This window comes from Mauremys mutica, chromosome 1 (assembly GCF_020497125.1).
Source record: "Mauremys mutica isolate MM-2020 ecotype Southern chromosome 1, ASM2049712v1, whole genome shotgun sequence".
NCBI classification, from domain to species: Eukaryota; Metazoa; Chordata; order Testudines; family Geoemydidae; genus Mauremys; species Mauremys mutica.
This window is the reverse complement of record NC_059072.1, coordinates 272,005,675-272,031,091: the sequence shown is the minus strand read 5'-3', so window position 1 is coordinate 272,031,091 and position 25,417 is coordinate 272,005,675.

Sequence of the window (25,417 nt, the reverse complement as noted above, 5' to 3'; positions counted from 1 at the left end):
TGCTGTTTTTCGATACATTTTTATTGCAAGCCCTAAATTATACTTTCACAGGAAAGGTCTCTCTTTCAACTTTTGGCTCAGAATCATTCAGATCTTTTCACACTGAATTAGTCAGTTCTCAAGCTAGCAAAACCCTTGGCAGGCTTGTAAATCTTTCAAAAGATGTTATCCAATTACCCTTCATGGTCCACAGGATTCTACAGTGTGACTATTTCCTTCTATGTGAGGAATTAAGAGATCATGAAAGGTTAGGAACCAATGGAGTTGAAAAGTAAGGCTCTGCATTTTTCCACAGTTCAGATACTGTGGCTATAACTATAGATATCTAGATATAGTCTAGTGATCAACCAAACATATTCATTCCTAATCAAGAACACTGATCTTCTCTTGGGATTAGAGGAGCATTAAGCCTCACAGCTTTCTGTTTTATGTCATTTATTTAAGACAATCAATTTTATCAAATTGGTAACTGTAGTATATACACATCCCTGTTCTTGGAGCTGGATTAGGATCACTGAATGAATTTCACTCCCTCTGTACCGATCCTACATCTGTGGCTTTGTTATATATACTTCTTCTGTAAAGGTGACCAGGGGTCATGAAGGTCCTAGGTTTTTTAATATAAAAAGAAGCACAGGGAAGAACAGTCTCTGAAGAGGAATTTACTTTTCTTTTCATTTTCTATTCCCTTTATATAACCATTTAACACTTTTATTTATTAACAAATGGATATAAAAGATAAGCATTTACTAAGATGTTGCTAATGACAGAGAGAATTAAAGATCCCAGTAATTTTCAAACTACATTATTTAGCCCAGTGGCATATATACTACAATTATAAGACTATAGCAGCAACAAAATAAAATTACTGAATTAATTTCACATGTAGTATTTATTTCATAGACATCTGTTGGTCATGAGTACCAGAAAAAATGCCAGTTCAAAAGCATTACACAGGTAATAAAATTTTAGCTTAGGACAAATGAGAAAATGTATGCTGCTTCTTTTAAACCAGTGTTTCCAGAATTTGGGACACTGCTTGTTTAGGGAAAGCCCCTGGTGGGCCGTGTCGGTTTGTTTACCTGCCGCGTCCACAGGTCCAGCCAATCACGGCTCCCACTGGCCGCAGTTCGCCACTCCAGGCCAATGGGAGCTGCTGGAAGCAGCGCGGGCCAAGGGATGTACTGGCCCAGTGGGAGCTGCGATCGGCTGAACCTGAAGATGCGGCAGGTAAACAAATCGGCCTGGCCAACAAGGGACTTTTCCTAAACAAGCTGCGTCCCAAGTTTGGGGAAACACTGTTTTAAACAAATCTTTTTCATTGTAATGCAAAAAAAAGAAAGCTCTAGTTGCAGAAATCCAGCTCACAGATGCAGGTGTGGTAACTAACTTTGATATATGGCAACCTCTGTTATATGAGCATTCATTTGATTTCCATTTCATACTGGGAAAGGGTTTTTGTCTCAGTATTGCAAGGGTAAAGTGTAATGCAACTGTCAATTGTTGCAACCAGCACCTTCTGGGGCAGATTCTCTACTGCACATTGTGTAATCATTTACACTTGTGTAAGGTGTGTCTAATATACAACCAAGTCAGAATGGTAGAACACTTTGCACTTCCTCTGCATTGTTGTGAATGAAAATGAGGACAATGATACTGACCTCCTTTGTACAGCACTTTGAGATCTACTAATGAAAAGTGCTAGATAAGAGCTAGGCATTTTTATTTATATTTATTGAACAATGTTCAGGGCAGTGGAAAATCAGGCTTGCATTTGCCTGATTGGGTATTTAATAGCCACGTTTCCCATATACATTGGTCTAACAAAACTGTAATTTCCACATAGAAAATGCAGTTTCTGGAAAGTGTTACATTTTAGGTTGTTTTACTGTATACTTTATCTAGACAAAGCATGTAATCATGTAACAGCAACTGAAATAGGGTGGATGCAATAAAATACAATTGTAACTATGCCCCCCCCACTCCCACCTCCCAAATCTATGATTACCTGAGTTAACTGTGTATGGAAAAAATGCTAGAGGCTTTAAAAAGATGAATGACATGGCAGGTAATGTACCATAGACTTCTGCAGAGCTCAGCCTTTCAGTTACTTTCATATATTTATAATCCTGTTTACTGAGTTCTGTCCACTGCAAATTCCAGATTGTCAATTTCATGTCTCTCATGACTACGCTGCATTTATAAATCCATCTCTCATACAAATAAAAGGTCAGTGCTTAGTTATCGAGAAGGGCTTGCTCATTATTTAAAACACGTTTCCAGGTTTGTTGAGATAATAATACCACATTTGGAGAAGTACAGCCTGCCCTGTTAATTTTGTTCTTTTATACTTATTTCACATAATTACAAATTATATCATAGAGCAACCATAAAGTGTGTGGCGGGGGGATATTTGTTTACAACTTTTGCAGTTCTTTGCATTTTGACTAGCTGCTGTAAAGTGCTGACATATGGAACTCTGTGCTTACTCTGAGTAATCATTAACCAGTGTACTTTTCATCTCCAGACCAATCCCACTAAACGAGTGCAAAAATCACAAATGGGGCATTCTGCATGGTAAGATAAGGCATATACTGCAATTTAGAGGTCTTATTGTCAATGGACAAGTGCCCAAAACTCTCAGAGTAATATCCTCGCTTTATCGAATTTAGTGGGGGCAGGATTTCATTCTCATTTTCTTCAATGAGAGTTGCAAGTGTGCAGCATTCTTCAGATACTTTGGATTTATCAATGTGCACAGCAGCAGTAGTTTTAGAGGGAATTTCAAAAATTTTGAAATAATTTTCATTCCACAGGTTTAAAAACAGGAATGAATTTTCATTTATTTTAATTTTTTCATTAAATTTTGGGAGAGTTTTGTCCCCTTTCTCCCACCCCTTTTCTCTCTTCTTTTTTAACTTTTTCCATTTTGCCACTAAAAGGAAAAAAATAAAACTGAAAAGCAAAAGAATAAAAAAAATTCAGGTTTTGTCAAAAAATTAAAATTTTGAAAAAATGAATTTTATTGGCAAAAATTCCAGTTTTTGAAAAAGGTCATTTATAAGTTTTGATTAGCTCAAATGTATAGTTAATATTTTTACACTATTTGCTGGATAAAGTATGCCATACCAACATTTAAATTACTATTGTGAGGTCACTTATTCTGACCTCCTGTATAACAGACATAGAATCTCACCCCAAAACTTCTGCATCAAAGTAATTCACCAACAGGGAGCTCAAACCCATGACCCTGAAATTGAGTTGTGTACTCTACTGACTACTGTTACCTTTTCCCTGACTCTTCTTCTGGTTCTGTTATCTTTAGATTACTTTGTTATGGGGCAAGCATTTCTTCAACTCCCAATTGGCCCAAAGAGACAGTGAAATCTAATATACCTGTGGGTCTTCACTGTCAGCACTCTTTGGGGTGCATCAGATGGGAAATCTCCACTAAAATACCACAAAACAAGCACAAATAAAGTAAATGAAGCAACAAGGAAAAAGGCTTTGCTGTCTTTTTGCTTCTGAGCACAACTGCCCATAAGGCTTAAACTTTTATACTTGCAGTCTTTTGTTTAACCTTGGATTTGATTCACAGAACAATGGGTCAGTCCAGTTTGAACACAGTCAGCTCTTCAATTTATTTCAGAAATAAGAATATCCATTTTCCATATAATTCTATTGGGTTATTGCACGTCACGTCTTCAGATATATTCTTTATGTCTATTTCTGTTGCTCAAGTCTTTGATCTTTAGTCTTTGATATTTAGTTTGATCTAAATCCTGGGTCTGTGTTTCACAGAGGCAGTTATCAAGATGAATGGGAGAGCTGACTCTTCTAGGCCCAAGTCTTTTGCTTACTGAATTCTCTGATTCTATCCCAGTTGATTTGGATAGAAACAAAAGTCGCAGGTTGAGGAATCTGTGATTATACCTTGTCTCCATCGTCCTTCAAATCTTTCCTTAACACTCACTGACAATATGCCTGTTGAACATATATCTGACAGCAAGGCAGTTGGCAAAATGAGTCTACTGATTAGGTGCAGATACACTAGTTTTATTGTTACTCCACCTTCTCCCCATCCCCTTGCACAAATTAGATTAGCTGCTCTAAATTATGCTGGGAACTGAATTAATCTCCAGCTGGCCCTGAGGGGAGGGTGAAATGAAGAGACCTTTGTCCATGCTCTTTCCCTGAGTTGTGCGGACTGCCCAAAAGCAGGGACCTCTGTCAGCTCTTGCCTGGTGGGGAGAATAGTTCTATGTTGTCACGATGCATTAAATAGAAACAAATATTTCAAAAGTAAAACTAATAGATGTAGAAGTCAAAAGAAAGCTGAATAATATGTTTAATTAACATTTTGGGGTCCTCATCAGGGGCGGCTCTAGGCACCAGCAAAGCAAACACCTGCTTGGGGCAGCCCATTTGCAGGGGCGGCATGGGAGCTGAGAACCAACAGGGGGCTCTGGGAGCTGTAGTTCCTTGGTTAGGTCCCTGCCTATAAAGCCATCCCTGGAGCAGGGAAACAACTACATTTCCCAACATTCCCTTAGCCACTACCAACTGGAAAGGAAGGAGGCGCACCTCATGCGGCAGTGTGCTGTGAGTGCTGTAAACGGTAGGGATACCACATTTTAACAAAAAACAGGAGGAGGGAGGGTAACCCCACCCTGCCACCATCCACTCCTTCCGACTGCCACCCACGGAAACCCCAACCCATCCAACTCCCCCCCCGCTCTCTGTCCCTTGATTGCCCCCTCCCGGGACCCCAGCCCCTATCTAAGCCTCCCTTCTTGTCCCCAACTGCTCCCTCCTGAGACCCCCCCCCAACATCCCCCCAGAACCCCACCCCCTACCTGTCCCCTGACAAACCCCTGGGACTCCCATGCCTATCCCACTGCCTGTCCCCTGACTGCCCCCCCGAACCTCTGCCCCATCCAACCCCCCCCCGCTCCCTGTCCCTTGACTGCCCCTCCGGAACCCCCTACCCCTTCTCCAACCCCCAGCCCCCTTACCACTCCAGACACGCTGCTGCATACATGCTGCCGTGCTCCCCCGCGGAGCCCACAGCGCCCCCCCACACACACAAAGCCAGCACCTGCCTTCCAGATTTGAACACCTCAAAATTCAGGAGTGCTCAAGCTCAGTTTGGGCAGCTGTTACTTCATTTCTCCCAAATCAAATATACTGATCCACTGTAACTTGCTGTAGAAAAGGTAGGATAAAATTGAGCAAGAAATGCTTCCCAGTGGTTATTAGGACTGGAATTGCTATTTTCAACAGCCATTGCCTTTTGTTTGTTTGTTTGTTTGTTTAAAAGGAAGACAGTGATATTGCATTGGCAAATTCCCCATAGAAAGAAAGAGTGAAACAAAAGAATAATAAAGGCACCTCAACTTTTCCTCATTTATGGAGGACAGTTTTATGATATGCATCCAGATATCCTCCAATCACCCAAGCTGAAAATTGTTCCACTTTACTGCAGCTCTGTAACCATATGGGAACCAATCCTGTCTGTGTTTTGTGCACTTCCAAAATTCCTGCTGAATGACCCACCCTGGGAGCGAGTTACAAGTGACCCAGGGCTGCGGCGGAAGGAGGGTGCAGGTGGGGGGGGAGAGCCCAGGGCTGGGGCGGCAGGGGGGTGTGTGGGGGGGGGAGAGCCCAGGGCTGGGGCAGCAGGGGGCTGCAGGGGGGAACCCAGGGCTGGGACGGGGGCCAGCCAAAAATTTTTTTGCTTGGGACGGCAAAAAAACTAGAGCCAGCCCTGGTCCTCATGCCTCTAATTGCAATGTTGTAAATGTCAGAAATGCTTTTGAAAGCATATTCATTGCTTACCACACATACTGTTTGACACACCTGGAGACTAAAGTTCTCTCTTTGGGCCCCATCCTGCACAGTCCTGGACACCCACAATTCCTGTAAACTTCAGTGGGAGTTGAGGATATGAAGTACATAGCAGGAAATGCTTAGCTTCTTGCTGGATTACGATTCATCCAAAAAAACATGCACAGATGAAGCAAAGGCAATGCAATCACCCTCGCAGTCTCATCAATGTGCCTAAACCCTGACCTGAAGGAAATAGTACATTATTTGTCCTGGTGGATTTTGTGGTGGGGACATTGACCCTAAAACTGAACTCATACCATCAGATCAGTCCCTGTAGGCTACGGAGCAGAAGTCATACTACCACAGTTTTTGGTCACAGCCCTGGCTAATTCCATCATTTACACTTTTTGAATGCCAACTCTGAACTTATTTTTGTATAAAAACAAAATAAGTACTATTTTGTACTTCTTCTAGTTTATCTCAAAAAGGTGAAATTATGATTCATTACAGTAATTACTCTGTTGGACTCTATTGTTTAATTTCATTTGTTTGTTTTTGTTTAAACTGTGACTACTAAGAAAGAAACTTTAGAGAATGTCAAACATTTTTTTAAATAAAATCATTCAGTTGAAGTTCAAAGTCACTAATCCATTTAGTTCTCAGTACTTCAGATAACTTTGGCTAATTTATTTTAACTGAGTATTGGATTATTCTTATTTCATATTCATCAAGAAGCATTAAGAATGAATCTCAGGATTTCACCATAAATCCTCACATATAATGCCCAGGGGTTTCTGAGTTTCTGAGTTATGGAGCCTGATCTTAAATTCAGTTTGAATGTAACCTTTCAAATAGATGCAGCATCGAAACAAAGGGAGCAGGAGATTCCAGTCTCAACAACGGGGCATAAATCCAGACTATTGATTTAATGGAACTCCTCCATTATATCAGAATTCTGTCCATGAACTGTTTCAGGAAACATACTGAATCTTTTCTGTAGTCCTGTGCTCTCAGTTCCTTTTAGTGTTTTTTTCTTAGGCAGCGCATTCCATGGGAATTCACTCTAATGAGGTTTTATTCATATTAATTCACTGAACAGTTCATTCAAGATGCTTAAAGTTAAATTGGCCTCTCCTAAAGATTTAAAAAAAAATTCCCCCAAGGGAATGAGAAAAATGGCAACATTCGTTCTCCATCAGTACTGGCTGAATTCCCCTTTAGTTTGGAGGTGGTCCTCATGGAATTTGTCAGATCATATAAAAAATTAAGAGGCAGCAGCTGCCATATGGGGTGAACTCAAGAATCTCAGTCATAAACACACAAATTGAAGGAACTGAAAACACAATAGTTAAAGAAAGTGAAGAGCTATAAAAATATGAAAAGAGAGAATATGAGCAAGTATTCTGAATTTATGTATTGTTGGTGCCTCAACACCATTACAATCTGAAGATTTATTGACCTATTTCTTTCCAGTATGTATCCAGATCTCCATTTAATAAGATCTGCCCCAAGATAAAACCCATGGGGTTGGGGCTAGAAATCTCCTCTGAAGTCTCCTCATGGGGATCCTCCCAGATCATCTGGTGGAACCAGATTTTGTACCACTCCTTGCAGAAAAGCCACTGCAAAGCTAGATAAATGCCCAGAAATCCACATGGATCTCACCATACCTCTACACCAGCTCTAGCTAGTCCCCTGTGGCCTTATCTCACCCCAACTCCTGAGCATTATGGTTTCTTTGGAGCTGCACTAACATGGACTTCCCCAGGCTGCAGCTGTCTCCAGGACACCCAAGAGGGGCTCTATGGAAAAGATAATATATTCCTAAGATTTAGTTTTCTTTTCTGATTAAAATCCATGGGGTTGGATAGAGGATATGACCCCCCCCTTGCTATTACCTGCCCCTGCCCAGCCCACCTAGTGTCCACCTAGGGTGACTAGATGTCCCATATTATAGGGACAGTCCCGAGTTTTGGGTCTTTTTCTTATATAGCCTCCTAATACCCCCACCCCCTGTCCTGATTTTTTACATTTGCTGCCTGGTCACCCTATGTCCACCCCTTCCCACATATAAATCCCACAGGGAATGCTCTGTGAGGTCCAAAGGTGGAAGGGAGTGGCGCTGTGAAGATCGCTAACTCCCCCTTCCATGGGGGAATTTATATATTCCAAGACCAGAAGGACCATTGTGATTATCTAGTCTGATTTTCTGTATATTTACTTGTTTTCTTGGTCAACCAAAGATGAGGACACATTGGAGAGAGTCCAGAGAAAAGCAACAAAAATGATAAACGGTTTAGAAAACCTGATGTATGAAGAAAGGTTAAAAAAACAGGGCATGTTTAGACTTGAGAAAAGAAGAGTGAGCGAGGACCTGATAACAGTCTTCAAATATGTTAAAGGCTGTTGGGGTGGTCCAGTTGTCTAAAGTATGTACTAGAGTGTCCTACTCAGTCCTGAAGGAACTTGAGCTTCCCTGCCAGCTGCAAATTGTTCTGTCTGCTGATAACACCATGTGATGAAGGACAGCCAGGTCTGGCTAGGACAGGGAGCTGCAACCTTTGGCATGCGGCCTGCCAGGGTAAGCCCCCTGTCAGGCCAGGACAGTTTGTTTACCTGCCATGTCTGCAGGTTCGTCCGATCATGGCTCCAGACCAAAGGGGGGTGCAGGAAGTGGCGGCCAGCACATCCCTCAGGCTGCGCCGCTTCCCGCAGCCCGCATTGGCCTCGGACGGTGAACCACAGCCAGTGGGAGACATGATCGGTTGAACCTGCGGACACGGCAAGTAAAAAACCAGCCTGGCCTGCCAGGGTGCTTACCCTGGCGGGCTGCATACCAAAGGCTGCCAATCCCTGGGCTAGGATCAATCTTTTTCCTGACAGCTTGTGCCACTGCCAAAGAGCCACGCAAAATGAAAGATAACTGGAATAATACTAGGTAACTGCAGCACTCAACATCCACCTGTTCCCCTGCACCTCAACTGACCTGCTAGCTTTGTGTCCCCCCGCCCCTCCCCCCCACACACACACTCTGGAGATAAACCCATTGGTCAAGTCCCTGGCACACCAATATTTACAAACAAACACTCTTTCCATCTAATCTGTGGAGAGACCCAGTGCAGAACTCCATGAAGTGCACTGGATTCCACTGTGCAGCCACTCTGATGTTTTTCCCCATTATGCAGCAGATATTTTGCTGCTAAGATGCTATTGGCCTTATGACTGGTTCTGATATGATTAGAATATCACATTATTATAAAATGGATATTTTGCTTTTTAAAGAAATTTGAATAATTTTTTCCTGAAAGGGAATCTCAATACCTCAATTTTGTTTGTACTTTTCTCATGATATTGCCGATAGATCTGTCCTTCAATGCAAGTGATCAAGTTCTGCTGTCCAGCTGGTTAAATTTAGGGAGGGTGTCATGTTGATTTTTCTGCCTCAGTGTGGTTATTTGTTTATTTGTACTATTTTTTACTGTATTGACTATACCTAAACTGAAAAATCAATAGTGTTGTATTTTTACGTGTCCTGTATCCAAAATACAGTCTTCCATCTCAAAGGAAATCACTCTAAAATAATACCCTAGGTTTGGTAATTAAGTAATGTTCTTAACCCCTTTGCTTGCTACATGTTGCTACAGAGTACTAATCAACATTAAAAGGAAAAAAAACAGTTACAGCTTTGTGACAGGGTCAGGCCAGATGGCTACGGGAGAGTGATCCTGTTGGTATCCAGGAAGTGGGCAGGCGAAGCCCGCCCATTGCTAAAGGACCAACCCCCAGCCTAAGGGGAGGATCCACAGGTCTGTGATACCAAATAATTACATGGGACAACCAATGAAAAAAACAGGATCGGGAGTGAGGTCATAGGGCTAAACGAAGGGAACCTGATTGGGATACCGAGCAGAGAATCCTGGACATCGCCCACTGCTCCTCGAAGGTGTCAAGGGAGCCAGCAGAGCTACGGGAGAGTGATAGAAGGCAGATATATTAGCCCCAGGTTAAGTAGGTCCCCTTTCCCTGGGTAAGGTAACAGGGAAGGTTCCAGAACAATCAGGAACTTTCTGGAAACAATTAAGGCAGACAGGCTAATTAGAACACCTGCAGCCAATCAAGAAGCTGCTAGAATTAATTAAGGCAGGCTAATCAGGGTACCTGGGTTTAAAAAGGAGCTCAGGATAGTTTGTGGTGCATGTGTGAGGCGCTGAAAGTGAGAGGGTGTGCTGCTGGAGGACTGAGGAGTACAAGCGTTATCAGACACCAGGAGGAAGGTCCTGTGGTGAGGATAAAGAAGGTGTTTGGAGGAGGCCATGGGGAAGTAGCCCGGTGAGTTGTAGCTGTCATGCAGCTATTACAGGAGGCACTATAGACAGCTGCAATCCACAGGGCCCTGGGCTAGAACCTGGAGTAGAGGGCGGGCCTGGGTTCCCCCCAAACCTCCCAACTCTTGATCAGACACAGGAGGAGTTGACCCAGACTGTGGGTTCCACCAGAGGGGAAGATCTCTGAGGCGAGCAAATCCGCCAATAAGCGCAGGACCCACCAAAGTAGAGGAGGAACTTTGTCACAAGCTCCTTAATATGAACATAAAGCAACAAGATATGTTAATATACTAGGAAACATATTTTCATGATTGCTTTCCAAATATTTAGACATGCTGTGAAGAATGAAGGTCTATTATAGATGCCTTATTTCACCTGCGTGATAGAATCCTGGCTGACTGCATGGCATTAAATTAAAAGAGGTTGTTAGAAGGGAGCAAGTAGGCAATGACAAAATGATGGAGACAAGGTATGTCCATGGAGAAACAACGGGTGAGCTAGTCATTGGGAAATCTCTATCTTCTTGTTGCCAAAATGGTGACAGGCTTATGTTTACAAGGTCAGTCATTAAGATCAAAAGACCATTAAGAGGTTAAAATCTCCACCCTATATGGAAGAAGGGGGAAGGCAGGCAGCCATCTCTCAAAGAGAAATACTGATTTAGCAAAGCTGTGGAACTAAGGCAGGGGCTCTGTACCATGTGTCTAAGCCCTGGTCTACACACAGCCCCGGGGTCGAACTAGGGTACGCGAATTCAGCTACGTGAATAACGTAGCTGAATTCGAACTACCCTAGTTCGAATGACTTACCCGTCCAGACGCCGCAGAAGCGAACTCCGCGGCTCCAAGGTCGACTCTGCCAACTCCTCCTGCCGCGGTGGAGTACCGGAGTCGACCGCGGCGCTTCCGGAGTTCGAACTATCGCGTCTAGATCAGACGTGATAGTTCGAACTCCGAGAAGTCGAACTCGCCGCGTCGACCTGCGCGGTAAGTATAAACGTACCCTAAGACAGCTGGGTTCACCTAAGCTTTGAGAGAAGTGATGACCTACAAACAAAGCCCAGACATCCCCTGTGTGGATTTAACCCTTCTCCCTGCTTGATGTGTATCATGGCGAACTCTAGAAATGTAGGCCTGGAAGGTATCTCAAGAGATCATCTAGTCCATCCTCCATACTGAGGCAGGACTAAGTATATCTATACCATCCCAGAGGGGTGTTTGTCTGACTTGTTCTTAAAAAACCCCAGTGATGGGGATTCCACAGCCTCCCTTGGAAGCCTATTCCAGAACTGAACTATCCTTATACTTAAAAAGTTTTTCTAATATGTCCCTTGCTGCAGATTAAACCCATTACTTCCTGTCCTACCTTCAGTGGACATGGAGAATAATTGATCACCGTCCTCTTTATAACAGCCTTTAAAATATTTGTAGAGCGTTATCAGGTCCCTCTCAGTCTTCTTTTCTCAAGAATGAAAATACACTATGTCTTTCTGGGTATCACAGTTAGGCTGACTGGCCTGTAACTCCCTGGGTCCTCTTTGTTCCCTTTTTTAAATGATAAATACTCTTTGCCCTTCTCCAGTCCTGTGGGACCTCACCTGTCCTCTGTGAATTCTCAGAGTTAATCACTAGCTGTTCCAAGATTGCTTCAGCTAGTTTCTTAAGTACCCTAAGATGAATTTCATCAGGCCCTGCCAAGCTAAATACATCTAACTTATCTAAAAAACTTGATATATTCCTACTCTGGGTTGCGTTCCTTCCCCCTTCTTGTAATACTAATTGGGATGTACCCTCGGGTGGCTCTCCCATCCTCACCACCACCCGCAGACCCGTTACAGCTCCTTTCTCTCGGCATCTGCTTCGTGGCACAGCCCTCTGTCACCATATGGCCCCCCACCTTCCAGGGGGCACCTCCAATAACAGTCCAGCCACTTCTCACAGCAGCTTGGCAGTCCACAGCCGGGCCGCTCCTTCAGCAGCTAGTGGAGGGAGGCCATGCCCACCCACTATTCCGGACCCCAGCTCAGGGACCATGCAAACTGCAGCTTCCTGCTGCCTCTTCCTTTTCGCTCACTATCTCTATTCCCTGGGCCACTTCTCTCAGTTCCTTCTGCTCCTGCCTCTGGCTCCAGCTCCTTTGCCCTTGTCCCAGGGCCTCAAGCAGCCCATCAGGAGCTCTCCCTAGCTCCCCTGGTCCCTGCTAGCACCTGCCCTTCCCCAGGTGCTGCTCTCTCTGTAGCTCTAAGAAGCCAGGCTTCTCCCTAGGGCTCCCTGCAGGACACTAACTCACTCAGGTCTGCATTTTCCTTTTATATGGGCCAGCTGGACCCTGATTGGCTGGTCCAGCTGCCACCCTAATTGCCTGCAGCCGTTGCCCTAATTGGCTGTTTCCCCTGCAGCCACTCCTTTGGCTGCCTGCCGCTCAGCCTCTGTAGGCTGGTTTTAACCCTCTCAGGGCCAGTGTGGGACAGGAGCCCCATCACACATCCTCCCACTCAAGCCTACAGTCCTCGGGGTTTCTGTTGTCTACGGCCCTGCATCCCAGCTGGACCCGAAGTTTGTCCCTCCCTTCCTCTACTCCTTTTAAGAGGAAGCAGATATTCTCCCTCTCTTCTTTAGAATATTGGATCTGGGTTCTCTAGAACTCCAAGCTCCCTCGGATATTTGAAGGGCTTCTTCTACAGCTTCTAGTCTCCCCTGCAGCTCTCGCACCTGTCCCTGGAGGTTCCCCAGTCCCTTTTCTTCCTTAGTTGGGGACCCCACAGCAGTCTCCTGCGCCCTTGGGTTTGCCTGTGTCTCCTCCTTGGTCCTCTCCATCCCAGTCTCTTCATTTATCTTCTCCTACTGGGTGTGAGAGATCACTCTTTGCCAGGCCCATGGTCCTCACTGGTCCATCTCCCTGGTCAATCCCCGACCTGGCCTGGTTCTTGAGCACCCCTTTCTTAGCTCGTTAAGAGGGCAATTTCTCTATAGGTGTCCCACTTTCTGGCACTAGAAGCACCTCTTCTGCTTCTCTCTTACCGTGCCCTTCTCTTCATCAGGCTCTTCGGGGCTAGGCCTGACTCTGCACTTCTGTCTGGGCACTCCCTCTTACAGTGCCCCTGTCACCCACAGTCCCAACACACCCATCCCCACCATGTTTTCTTCACAAGTGTGGCCCTCCTGGGCTTCCTCTTTTATCTCGATTGGGACCTGGGAGAAATGAATGTCCCTGTCACCCACAGGTATAACAAGGCACCTTCACCGCTACCAGGTGCCTGGCCCTAGTGCCCTGCCTTTCTTTCCTTCTCTATACCTGCACCTTCCCCATATCTCCCCCCATAGCAGCTGGAGTATACACAGCTGCTGTTTGGCTAAGTGGGCCATATAGGTCCGCAGGTACTCTTGGAACTCACACTGTCTCTGCCTAAGCAGTGTCTGCTGTGCCTCTTTCTATGGGGGCTGCTTCTTTGGAGCCCATACCAGGAGGGTACACGAGCCTTTCGCAAAGTAGGCTTCCTCGTATTGCGGTTCCATATTCTGAGTTTCTCAAAACGTTATCCCCAGGCAATCCCCTCACAGTCTTCAATCCTCCCCTCAAATCAGGGGTGACCATGGACTCGTGTTCTCCAACACACGTCACGGGGTCACTCACCACACTGGCACCACCTACTGGATGTTTCGGGAATTTACTCAGTCCCAGCAGATGTGCCCTCAGGTGGTGGTGGCTCTCCCATCTTCTCCTCATCTCCAGACCTGTTACAACTCCTTTGTCTTGGTGTCTGCTTCATGGCACAGCCTTCTGGCTGTGTCACCATCTCGTTTCTCCCCCCCCCTCCGGGGGGGCTCCTCCAACAAAAGTCCAGCCACTCCTTGCAGCGGCTTGGCAGTCCACATCCAGGCTATGCCCGCCCACTAGTCCAGGCCCTGGCCCAGGGACCCTGCAAACTGCAACTTCCTGCTGCTCTTCCTTCCCGCTCACTGTCGCTATTCCCTGGGCCTCAGTTCCTTCACAGCCTCAGTTCCTTCTGCTCCTGCCTCTGACTCCAGCTCCTTTACCCTCGTCCCAGGGCCTCGAGCCTGTAAATCCTGGTAACCCACCAGGAGCTCTCCCTAGCTCCCCTGGTCCCTGCTAGCACCCCCCCTTCCCCAGGTGCTGCTCTCTCTGTAGCCCTCTGTAGGAAGCCAGTCTTATCCCTAGGGCTCCCTGAAGCCGACTAACTCACTCAGGGCTGCAGTTTCCTTTTATATGGGCCAGCTGGACCCTGATTCTCTTCAAGCTGTAGGAGCTAGCTTCTGTCATGGACTTTGATACCCTGATGAGGATGATGGCGCCACTTGTTATAATCACCTGCCAAGACTTCCCATTGGTCAGGATCAATTCCAAATTCCTTCATATCTCGCTTGCATGTGTCTTCATAGCAAAGCTTGGGATGTCCTGTTGTTCTTGTTCCCTCTGATAACTCCCCGTATAGCATGTCCTTGGGTATGTATCAGTTTTCCAATCTATTCAGATGGCCCAACTAGTCCAGTCATCTTTGCTTGAGCAGGCTGTCACACTTGGTAAATTTGCTCTTTGAACAACCTCTGCGCTGATGACTTTATCTTCCCATTTGGTGTTGAGTATGTGGCATTTGTCACAAATGCACAAACTTCTTATTTGTCTATAAATCTAGACGGGGGCCAGCATTTTAAAAGCAGTATTTGGATCTGCTGGTAAATTTTTTGCCTCTGTGTTGTATTTCTAGATACAGCTTCCTGCTCACTATTTTTTAGATTCACTAAGGCCTTGATCCTGCAGCAAACTCCATGTAGACAGACTCTGTAGGCTTTAACCACAAGGGAAGTTTCAGGACTGAGACTGAATTATTTTTGCAACTGTTCTCCTGGCTTCCTGCCTGCTCGCTCCACGTGGCTGCCGGCCCCTCCCTGAGGCCCCTGGGTAGGATGGGTCTGTGTCCCGCCCCAAGCACCCCTGCAGCCAATGGGAAGCTGCGGGGGCAGTGCCTGGGGGTAGCAGCACATGGAGACCCCTGGCCCACCCTGTCTAGGAGCCCCAGGTGTACTGCCCACCCCCTCCCAAAGCCTGCTCCCCACCCTTTTCCCACACCTCCCCTCCCGGCCCCAAACTCCCTCCCAGAGCCTGCACCCCCTCCCTCCGCACCCCCTCCATCTCCAAACACCCATCCCAGAGACTGCACTCAAACTCTGTCCCAGAGCCTGCACCCCTCACCCCCTCCTGCACCCCCACCCCATGCCCCAGCCTGGAGCCCGCACCCAGCACCCAAACTCCATCCCAAAGCCTGCACTCCAGACCTCCTCCCCCACCCAAACTCCTGCCCAGAGCCTTACACAGCTGGGGGTGGAGTTTGGGGGGCAGGCTCTGGGCATTCTGGCCACCACCAAAATTTCTACAAACCTGCTGCCCCTGCATAGAACCTATTACTTCAAAGGCAAAAGTTCTGTGAAATGGCAGGCGTTTGTTAGGATCTTTTCCATCTGGCCAATGGCTTCTTTATGTCTAACAGGACAAACTGAGAGAAATGGAAGAACATGAGCACCCTGCTTCAGAGTTGGCCTCAAGCGACACAGGAGTGACTCCCAAAGACAGCACAGGCACATGTTCATAACACGAATGACTTAGGGCCTGGTTTAAAGGCATATCGAGCACCAAAACCACCTCTGAAAATCAGGCACCTATTTTGCTGGCATGGAGCAAACATTTGGCTATATTCTGCTTTCCATTACTCTTCTGCAGCTCTGTTGATGTCAAGGGACTGCACAGATGTAAATGAGGATTTGACCTAGTGTGTTTTGAAGCAATTCAGCACTAAGGAATTGACAGGTAACTGGAGCAAAGAAGATTTTTTTTATAGTCCTCTGAATTGTGTGTTAGAAGTATGTCTGAATATATTATTATTAATTTTTTGAATTACTGTGGTGCCTAGTCATGACCAGCATCCCATTGTGCTAGGCACTGTGCAAACACAGAACAAGAAGATGCTCCCTTCCCCCAAAGAGTTTATAATCTAAATAGGTTAGACATAAACTTTGATTTGTTTCTGTTATCTAATAACTATTCAAAACATATGAACAGGAACTGTGTACATACAGTACTGGAACTAAATAGGCTAAGCTAAAGTATTCTGTAATGTGTCAATCATGTTTCTCTTAACAAAGAAACAACCACAGCTGGAGTGTCACCTCCAAGTCATGACACTACTGTCAAAAGTTGCAGCACTGAACATAATACATCACAAAGGGTAGAAGAAGTCATCCAGCAAAGGATAACAGAGATAATGCAGGTGAATCTCACCAAAGATCATCACCTTCACCTGTTCTGATGCACTTTTCTCTTCTATCCTTTTTTAACATTGGATAATGTGCTTTATTCCCTACTGGAGTTAAGACTGCTAGCTGGAGTTAAAAGAGAGATTTAGATTGTTCAGCCACTTGAAAATTCAGAAGCAACAATAGTTTCATTGGGTGACAAGGAGACTGGAGACTTCTTTCACTGACGACTGCACCAGCACAAAATTTTCCCTTAAGTCTTTTAAAATTCAGCAGGTATCAAAAAGAGAATTGTTACTTGAAAGTCATCTTTGTACATTATCTTTTCCAAACCATATAAGAGCTGCTTCTTATCAAATGGATCTGACCAACATAGGAAAATGAGAACTAACATACTGGCTCAGACCAGGGCTGTGTCCTGTCTCCAGCAATGGCAAGTACCAGCTGCTCTAGAGGAAGGTGTGAGAAACCCTGCAATCAGCCAGTTATATAGTCCAAAAAGGTTATTTGGTCCAGAAGTAGTCTGTGGGACTCTGTTTAGGGAGTTGTCATGTTACTAGTTGTTTGAACCCTGTATGAAAATGAAAAGGGATTACAACTGACTCATACCAACAAGTAGGTTCAATCAGATTCAACCAGGCTATAAGGGTCTGATTCAACTCCCACTGAAGTTGATGGGGGAGTCTTTCCAGTGATTTTAATGGAAGCAGGGTCACTCTCAAAGATAATGGTGAAATTGGGGATATGTGAATTCCATGTCCCTGTGGAACCTAATTTAGGAGATTTCATCCTGCCAAAGGCCCAGTTCAGGAAGTCTTCCAATCAAGAAGTTGCTAGAGAGGTTAAAGACTTTGTTCCAAGTGTCAAACTTTGAAATGGAAATTGTTGGAGAATCTGCAGGAAGTTGCACTTTTCTGTGGTGACAGAGATCATATGGCATTTACTCTTCATCATTTGATTGCTGTTTCTTTAGTTCCTGTGTTACTGGGCCTGGTTCTGAACATCTTAATTAAGTAAAACTTATATTGAATCCAAAGATGTTTGACCTGAGCAAAGCACACAGGTTTGGGCCCGGAATTTGTCAATGGTGTGAATAAATTGATCTTGCTTTGTTACCCAGATGAATGTTGTTTGCATATAAAGAGTACAGCAAGAAGAGGTGGCAGCTTGATTTGATTTATCTCTGTGGAATACTAGAAGACAGCCAATGAAGGGATTAAAATGTGTAAATAAATCCACCAAAATTTTTATCAGAGGCGGCAAATTCAGTACTTTCGGAAGGTATTTATAATAAGCTTAAAATACAATAGATCTAAAAAAACAAGTATACGTTAAATGAAGCACTGGCTTAAACTTAATGACACAAAAAGCATCTATATGGTTTGTAGGTCTTGAACATATTCTCCTCCATTATTTACTTGAGTTTAGATTTCCATTACCATACAACATCTGACATCAAATGCTCATGAGGTGACAATCTATTGTACCTGCTCTAACCCACCATCTTTAAGGTGGGTGACATCCCAGAGTGAACTAGCATGAAGCAATCTCTTAAAAATGGGTGATAATTAGATCTGGCTGAAAACTGCCAATTGTTTTGCTGGAAATATTGAACAACTAAAAAAAACCTAAAATTCCCAATAAATATGCATTTTTTTAATGGAGAAAGTGGAAAATTTTCCATTGTTGAAAAGTATTTTTGGTAAAATAATTCTTTTTTGAAAATCAGAACCTGAACACTCTCACAAAAAATCAAAGATTTTACAGAAAATATTTCCATTTGTTTTTTTCATTGAAAAACTACAATATTTTGACCAAAATAAAAATTTTCTGCAAAAATTTAATTTGGTTGAAAATCCACTTTTCTGTTTTTTTGAAAAAAAAAATGAGCAGCTGTAGTGGTAAAACTTTCCTAACTCACCAGAGTGGTTCTAGTCTTAACATTTGTAAAATACTTGCAGAGCCTCAGACAAAAGGTGCCAAACCAATCCAAAGCGGCAATAACAACTAGCTTTGTCAATTTCAGCTTTCTCCTTGACCCTATGCTCTTGATATTTCTGCCTCTTTCCACTGTTCCACCAAACACAAGGATCTTGAAATTATTTCCCCATGATGTCCAATTATTTCCAAACTTCAAGCACCACTAGAGGTGGTGATGAAGCAGGAAGCCTGCAACAATACAACATAGGATAAACTATCTTAAGAGGGAAGAAGTGTTCAATATAAGTAAAGAGGATACTTCAGTAATGTGTCTGCTCAACCCGTATGAGGCTACTGAGGCTCTAGGAGCCATTCAAAATTGGTATTCTGTGATACAATGTTCCTGGTTTTTCTGGAAAGACCAGTGGTTTCACTTTACACCAGGGTCTATAGTTCAAGCCATTCTCACCTGTCTACCCCACAAGTGGAGACAGACAGAGCCATCTGTAATAACAGATTCTCTTTAGAGTATCATGTCCCATAGAATCACTTCTAGAGAGGATAAGCTCTATATCAATTCAGAAAAAATACTTGGGCATCATTGTTTACAGCTCGATGAAGATTTCTGTTCAATATTCAGCAGTGGTCAAAAAATTCAACAAGAAATTAGATGTATAAGGAATGGGATAGAGAATAATATGTAAAATATTTGTCATTACATAAATCAATTGTTTGCCCTTACCCCTAATACTGTTTTAGTTCAAGTCATCTCATCTAAAAAAGAATATAACAGAAATAGAGGTGTTTGAAAAAGGGTAAGAAGATTGATTGCGGGAATGGAAAGACTCATAAGAAGATAGATTTAATAGATTGGGACAGGTTACCTTACAGAGGAAATGGACAAGATAAAAGTACACAAAACAATGAATGGTATAGAGAAGGTAGATCAGAAACTTCTAGTCAGTTTCATAATACAAGAATGGGGCGTCCAATGAAACTGAAAGGTTGCATACTCCGTATTTACTTATAAATACCTTTTCCAAAGAAGAAGTGTTAGCCTGTAGAACTTGTTGCCACAAGATAGTTATGGGGCAAGAGTTTAACAGTGTTTTTAAAAGGATCAGACCTTTATATGGATAACAAGAATATTCAGTTATGATAGCAAACATTAAAAATAAGAGTTTTAAGAATGGATAGAAATTTTCATTCTTCAGGGCATAAGCCAACCTCTAACTGTTTAGAGTTAGGAGGAAACTTCCCTGTGAGCAGATTACCTGAGAACTGCCTACTGCAGTTTTTCTTACACCTTCCTTTGATGTATCTGATACTGGCTGTGGTATGGGACAAGTTACTGGATCCAGTAGGGTGATTCTTATGTTGCTAAATATAATTCAATGAAACAGCATTATAGCATTATTACTATTATATAGAACAGGAAACATGAACTAAAATGGGAATATACAGCAAACACTTTACTAAAACTGTCTAATACAGGGGTCGGCAACCTCTGGCATGCGGCTCGCCAGGGTAAGCACCCTGGAGGGCCAAGCTAGTTTGTTTACCTGCCACGTCAGCTCCCACTGGCCGCAGTTCGCCGTCCCAGGCCAATGGGGGTGGCGGGAAGCGGCGCTGGCTAGGGATGTGCTGGCCGCGGCTTCCCGCCACCCCCATTGGCCTGCGACGGCGAACCGCGGCCAGTGGGAGCCACGATCGGCTGAACCTGCCGACGCGACAGGTAAACAAACTGGCCCGGCCCGCTAGGGTGCTTACCCTGGCGAGCCACGTACCAGAGGTTGCCAACGGCTGGTCTAATATCTTCATGCTTTTTAAAGTCTGTTTTAGAAAAGATAAAGAATACAATTAATCTTATATATGAGCTGAGGTCAATGCAGGAATCAAATGGTGGCTGTTTGGCTTTATGCCTCCCATATTTGAGGGCTGCCACAGACTGAAGATAAGGCAGACCTCTGGACTGATCTATCTTGCACTCCAGATGCACAACCAGTAGGATCTATCCCAGTTGTTGGGAATAGATGAGACAAGCCAGCATCCGTCTAATTTATTTGGGTGTGGGATGCTGTAAGGATAAATGTCTTATGTGTACCTCTTTCCCAACAGAGACAAAGAAGCAGAGGGACTCCTGTCTTAAAGGTAATGTGTCCCTCTTCAGCGCCTGACTCTGACCATAAAAGGGTGGAGAGTTCTTTGAGAAGGAGTACACCTCCAGCTGCTCCAGCCCCAAAATCAAAACCTGGAGAAAAAATATGCTCCTCTTCTTTTCCTGCAGCCTCCTCAAAGCAGTGTAAAATAATTTCATCCCTGAGACTAGCAAACCATTTAGTTCTCATACTTCATCCCAAAAACGGGACAAATCATCAAAAAGTCCTCTGGTACCAAGTTGAAGTCTGGTTATAGACACTGACATACACTAGTAGCATACATGACAGCACCATCAATTCCAGCTCCAGAGGGGCTGTCGGGACCAGTGCCTTCATCTTCTCTAGCAAAGACTACTGCTACCCCGGCACTGCTAAGCCCTGTAGCACTTGCACTATCCGAGGACCACTTACCTCCCATACTGGTATAGTTCATGCCACAGGAATTCTTTGCAGCAAAAGACCTATTGTGCTTGATTCTCCATTACTGCAACATCCAGTACCAATAGAAACAGCTATATCTGCAACAGTACCATTGAGGCTGACCACCTCCCTCTGTTCTGTTGCCTCCACCTATTTCATTGGCATGCCCTGTAATATCTGTACCATCAGCACAAGCTGGACGCCAGTCAGCTTTTTTTCCCTCCTCAGCTGCCTCCTTGAGGGCCAATAGAGCCAGATGTGACATCGGTACTACCAATGCAACAACATGCAACACCAGTGTCGAGGTCTTCACTGACACTCATTGAGGCAGCTCCTCCATTCCTGAAGAGAGCTCCAGCTCCTCCTCTTCAGATTCAGAGCATGACAGACCTATTTCTCCTCTGAGAGCTTTCAGGTCTCTTATAGGTCACACTCTAAGGACAAACTCTCACTTGTGGTACAGAGCAAGAACACTACTCTTATAAGGATGTTCATTTGGTGTGTATCACCACAAGCAGTACAGAGAATGGAAAGTCCACCCTGGCCATAATGGGCACGCTGGGCTGCTCACAGAGCTTCCAAATTCCAATCTGCAACGCTGTCTAGAGAACATCAGCATCTCCAGCCTCTGTTCCTGTCAGGAAAGAACCCCTTCCAGTTCAATGACCATCCCCAACTTTGAAATCAACTGAAGAAGGAGAATTCATGGAGGAACCAACATATCTCTCCCCACTACCTATCTTCATCTTTCCCTAGTGGTGCCCTTACACCACAGTCTTCTTTATCGCTTCCTGAAAATTTTCAGGTCTTTCAAGATCTTATGATGAAAGTGGGAATGCAGGCAGAGGCTGTGGAGCCCAATCTGCACAATCTTTTAGACATTCTGTTGGCTTCAACCTTTAGAAGGGTTTCCCTTCCCATTAATGAGGTGCCTTTAGATCCAGGTAAAACCCTTTCACAGATCCTAGTTTCTATACTACCCACTGCCAAATCTGTGCTTGGGAGATGGTCAAATTCCTGCTGGAGAACTTGATTTTTTTTCGCCCATTCTGTTGGTAGTTATAGCAGCTAACAAATGCCGAAGGCAGTCTGATCCTAAGGCTACCTCAAAAGATTTTAAAAAACACAAGAGACTGAACCTACATGGAAGGAAAGGCTATACCATAGCATTCAAATGATGATATCAAATTATGAGGCTTTGCTTTCCAAATATGTTAATTAATTGGTCAGCAATTGCAAAATATGTGGAGAAATTGCCTGAAGAATACAAAGACGGGTTTATGGCAATCATCTCCAAAGGACACCTCATAGCCCACAAGTCTCTTTAACTGACCATTGATGTGTAAGACACTGCTTCACATTCCATTGCTTCAGCCATTTCAATTAGATTACTTTTCTTGGACGCAGGCCTGAAACATACCAGAAGAGATGCAAAAAAAAAATCAAGGACTGGTTTCACAAAAAAATGATTAGGCCATGTGCACATTAAAGGACTCTTGTGTGACTCTCTGCTCTCTGGGAATTTACACCCCAGTGGCAAAAAGGAAACAGTTTAAAACCTCAAATTCACTACAGGACTTCCTTTTGCCAAAGATCCCAGGATGTCTCTAAAAAATAGGTGTAAGTGTCCTAGACATCAGCTGTCAGATTTGTCTACTGCAGACTCATCTCACCAAACTTCTGCTACATCAAAACAAACATGTACTGTTTTCATACAGGACAGCACACCAACCAGAACACATCTGCTATCTGAAACCCACTTTTGAAAATGCCTCTCTCTCTTTTATGGTGCACGAACAGAGATTACATCATATAAGTGGGTGCTCAGCACTGTAAAGGAGGGATACATCATCCAGTTCACTTCCTTCCCCTTCCCCCACCCACCTACCCCATCTCTTGAGGCTGTTTTACATCAGGAAGTGCAGTCTTTTTTAAACTGGGTGCAACAAAGGAAGTTCCTTACCAACACAAAGGGTAAGACTTTTATTCTCATTACCTGATTCTTCTAAGGCCCATTTTGGATTTGAGAAAACTGAAAAGTTTCCTCAAGAAAATCAAATTCAAGATGGTTACCCTTGCATCTATTATCCTTTCCCTGAATTTGCAAGACACTTACTTTCACATGGCAATGCATCCTGGCCATAGAAAGTATCTCCAACTCATAGTGGGGAACATTCACTATCAGCATACAGTGATCACCTTTGGTCTTTTCTCCGCCTGCAGGTGTTCACCAAGTGTATGACAGTAGTAGTGGCCCATCTTTGTCATTCCAGCTTTCAAATATTTTCTTACCTGGACATTTGGCTAGTCTGAGGAACATCAAAGGATCATATCTCAAAGAGCATCTTTATCCTCAGAGACCTGCTCTCTCCTCTGGGGTTAAAGATAAATGCAGATAAATCAATATTACTACCAACTCAACAAATAAAATTCATATGGGCAGATCTCCAGGCCATGACGACAATGGCTTATCTCCCAACAGATAAGTTTCAGTCCATAGCTATCCTTTGCAAAAACCTAAAGTCTGATCCTAGGACAACAGTGTGTTCTTGTCTCCAGCTCTTGGAGTACATGGCCTTATGCATGTATGTGACTCGGCATGCCAGACTTTACTTCAGGTATCTGAAGACCTGGCTTCTCTCAGTGTACCATCCAAGAAGACACTCTCTGGACTCATTTGTGTACCTGCGTAAGTGCTTCAGTCCCTGAATTGGTGGATGGATCCCCAGAATGTCTGCAGAATGGCACCTTTCTTGCCACCAGAACCAACCTTGACTCTTGTAAGAGATTCTTCCACCATGGGCTAGGGTGCTCATCTGGAATGTATTCAAGCTCAGGTGTTACTGACAGAGCAGGAGGCAATCTTGCATATACATTGGGGCTTCAAGCCTGCAAGACATTTACCACCATCAGAAACCAGGGGTTCAAGTTCTTACCAACACCACCATTGCTATGTTTCATCAGAAAAAAAGCAGAGAAGTATGAGGTTCAGCTTTGCCAGGAAGCAATTCCCTTGTGGAAATTCTGCATAAGAAACAATATTTTGCTAAAGGCTTTTCACCTGCCGGGGTGAAAAATATTTATTGCAGACTCTCTCAGCAGACACTTTGTAGACCATCATGAGTTGCCTATAAAGAAGGAGATTCTACAAGGGATTTTCCAGCAGAAGGAATAAACATTAATAGACCTCTTGTGACAAACCCTGAAGAGCAAATGCAGGAAATTCTTCTCCACAGCAGGTTGCAGCCTGGGCTCCATAATGGATGTTTTTCTTCTTTCCCCGTCAAGACATCTACTGCATTCACTCCCTCCAATGCCTCTAATTCTCAGGGTAATCAGGAATCTGAAAAAAGACAAGGCAACCGTGATCCTCGTAGCATATGCCTCCCAAGGCAGTACTGGCATTCAGACCTGTATCAATTCTCAATTTGACCAAGCTCTTCCCCTGGTCAAGGATCTGTCTCAAAACCAGGGCAAATCACTGCACCCCAACCTGCAATCTCTATTCCTCAGGGCTTCGATGATCTCTGACAGAATAATGCAGAAAAATCTGTTCTAAGCATGTCCAAGCCATTTTGGTCAATAGCTGAAAGGACTCCACTACAGCCAGTTATGCAGTGAAATGGGAAAAAATATTGGTCTGATCTGAACTGCACAGAAATCATATGTATATTGGACTACCTATTACATTTGAAATCATCTGGTCTTTCAATTACATCAGTGGAAGTCTAGTTAGTAGCCATTTCTGCACTACACCGGCCTGTGGATGGATTTGCAATCTTTTCACATCCCTTAGTAAATAGATTTGTAACAGGACAAACGTGCTTACCCTCTTATTTCTGATCCAATACCTCCATGGATCAGATAATCTGGCCCTTTCTTTAAAACTCACTGTCTGAGCCAAAGACAAAACCCAAATGAGTAGGATGTAAAATCTAGTCTTTCCTGGTTGCATTTAACTTCCAACTCTCCTGTCAGCTTAACCTACCATCTGACCACTTCCCCGTTATACAACTCCCCTATCCCAAAGTACATAGAAAAGTAAGCAGAGAATCACATGAAGCCTGAAGCCACCTCTAGAACATCTTTGGATTTTATAGACAAGCTAACATACACACAAATGCATACATTATCTAGCAACCCAGTATATTATCAGCAACCTTGTATTTTTAAGATGACATAAAAACAATTAATTGACAATATTAATGAGCTAGAAAAAAAATAGAATCAAAGAACCCCGAATAAAGAGGGAAATTAGGTCATTTAATATTTCAAATTATTTTTTTAAATTGTAAAATAATTCATTTACAAATAATTCCTAAAGAATTGTTCTATGTTACATCAAATGTTATGTTTAATCAATAAAATATCACATTTTTATTTTTTTTGCAATGCCTATTTTATTTTCACTAAAACAATTCAGATGGTGTGGTAATGTGCCTTTGCCTCATTACACAGTGAGGTGTGCATTAATCAGCACTATCTCATGGTCTGT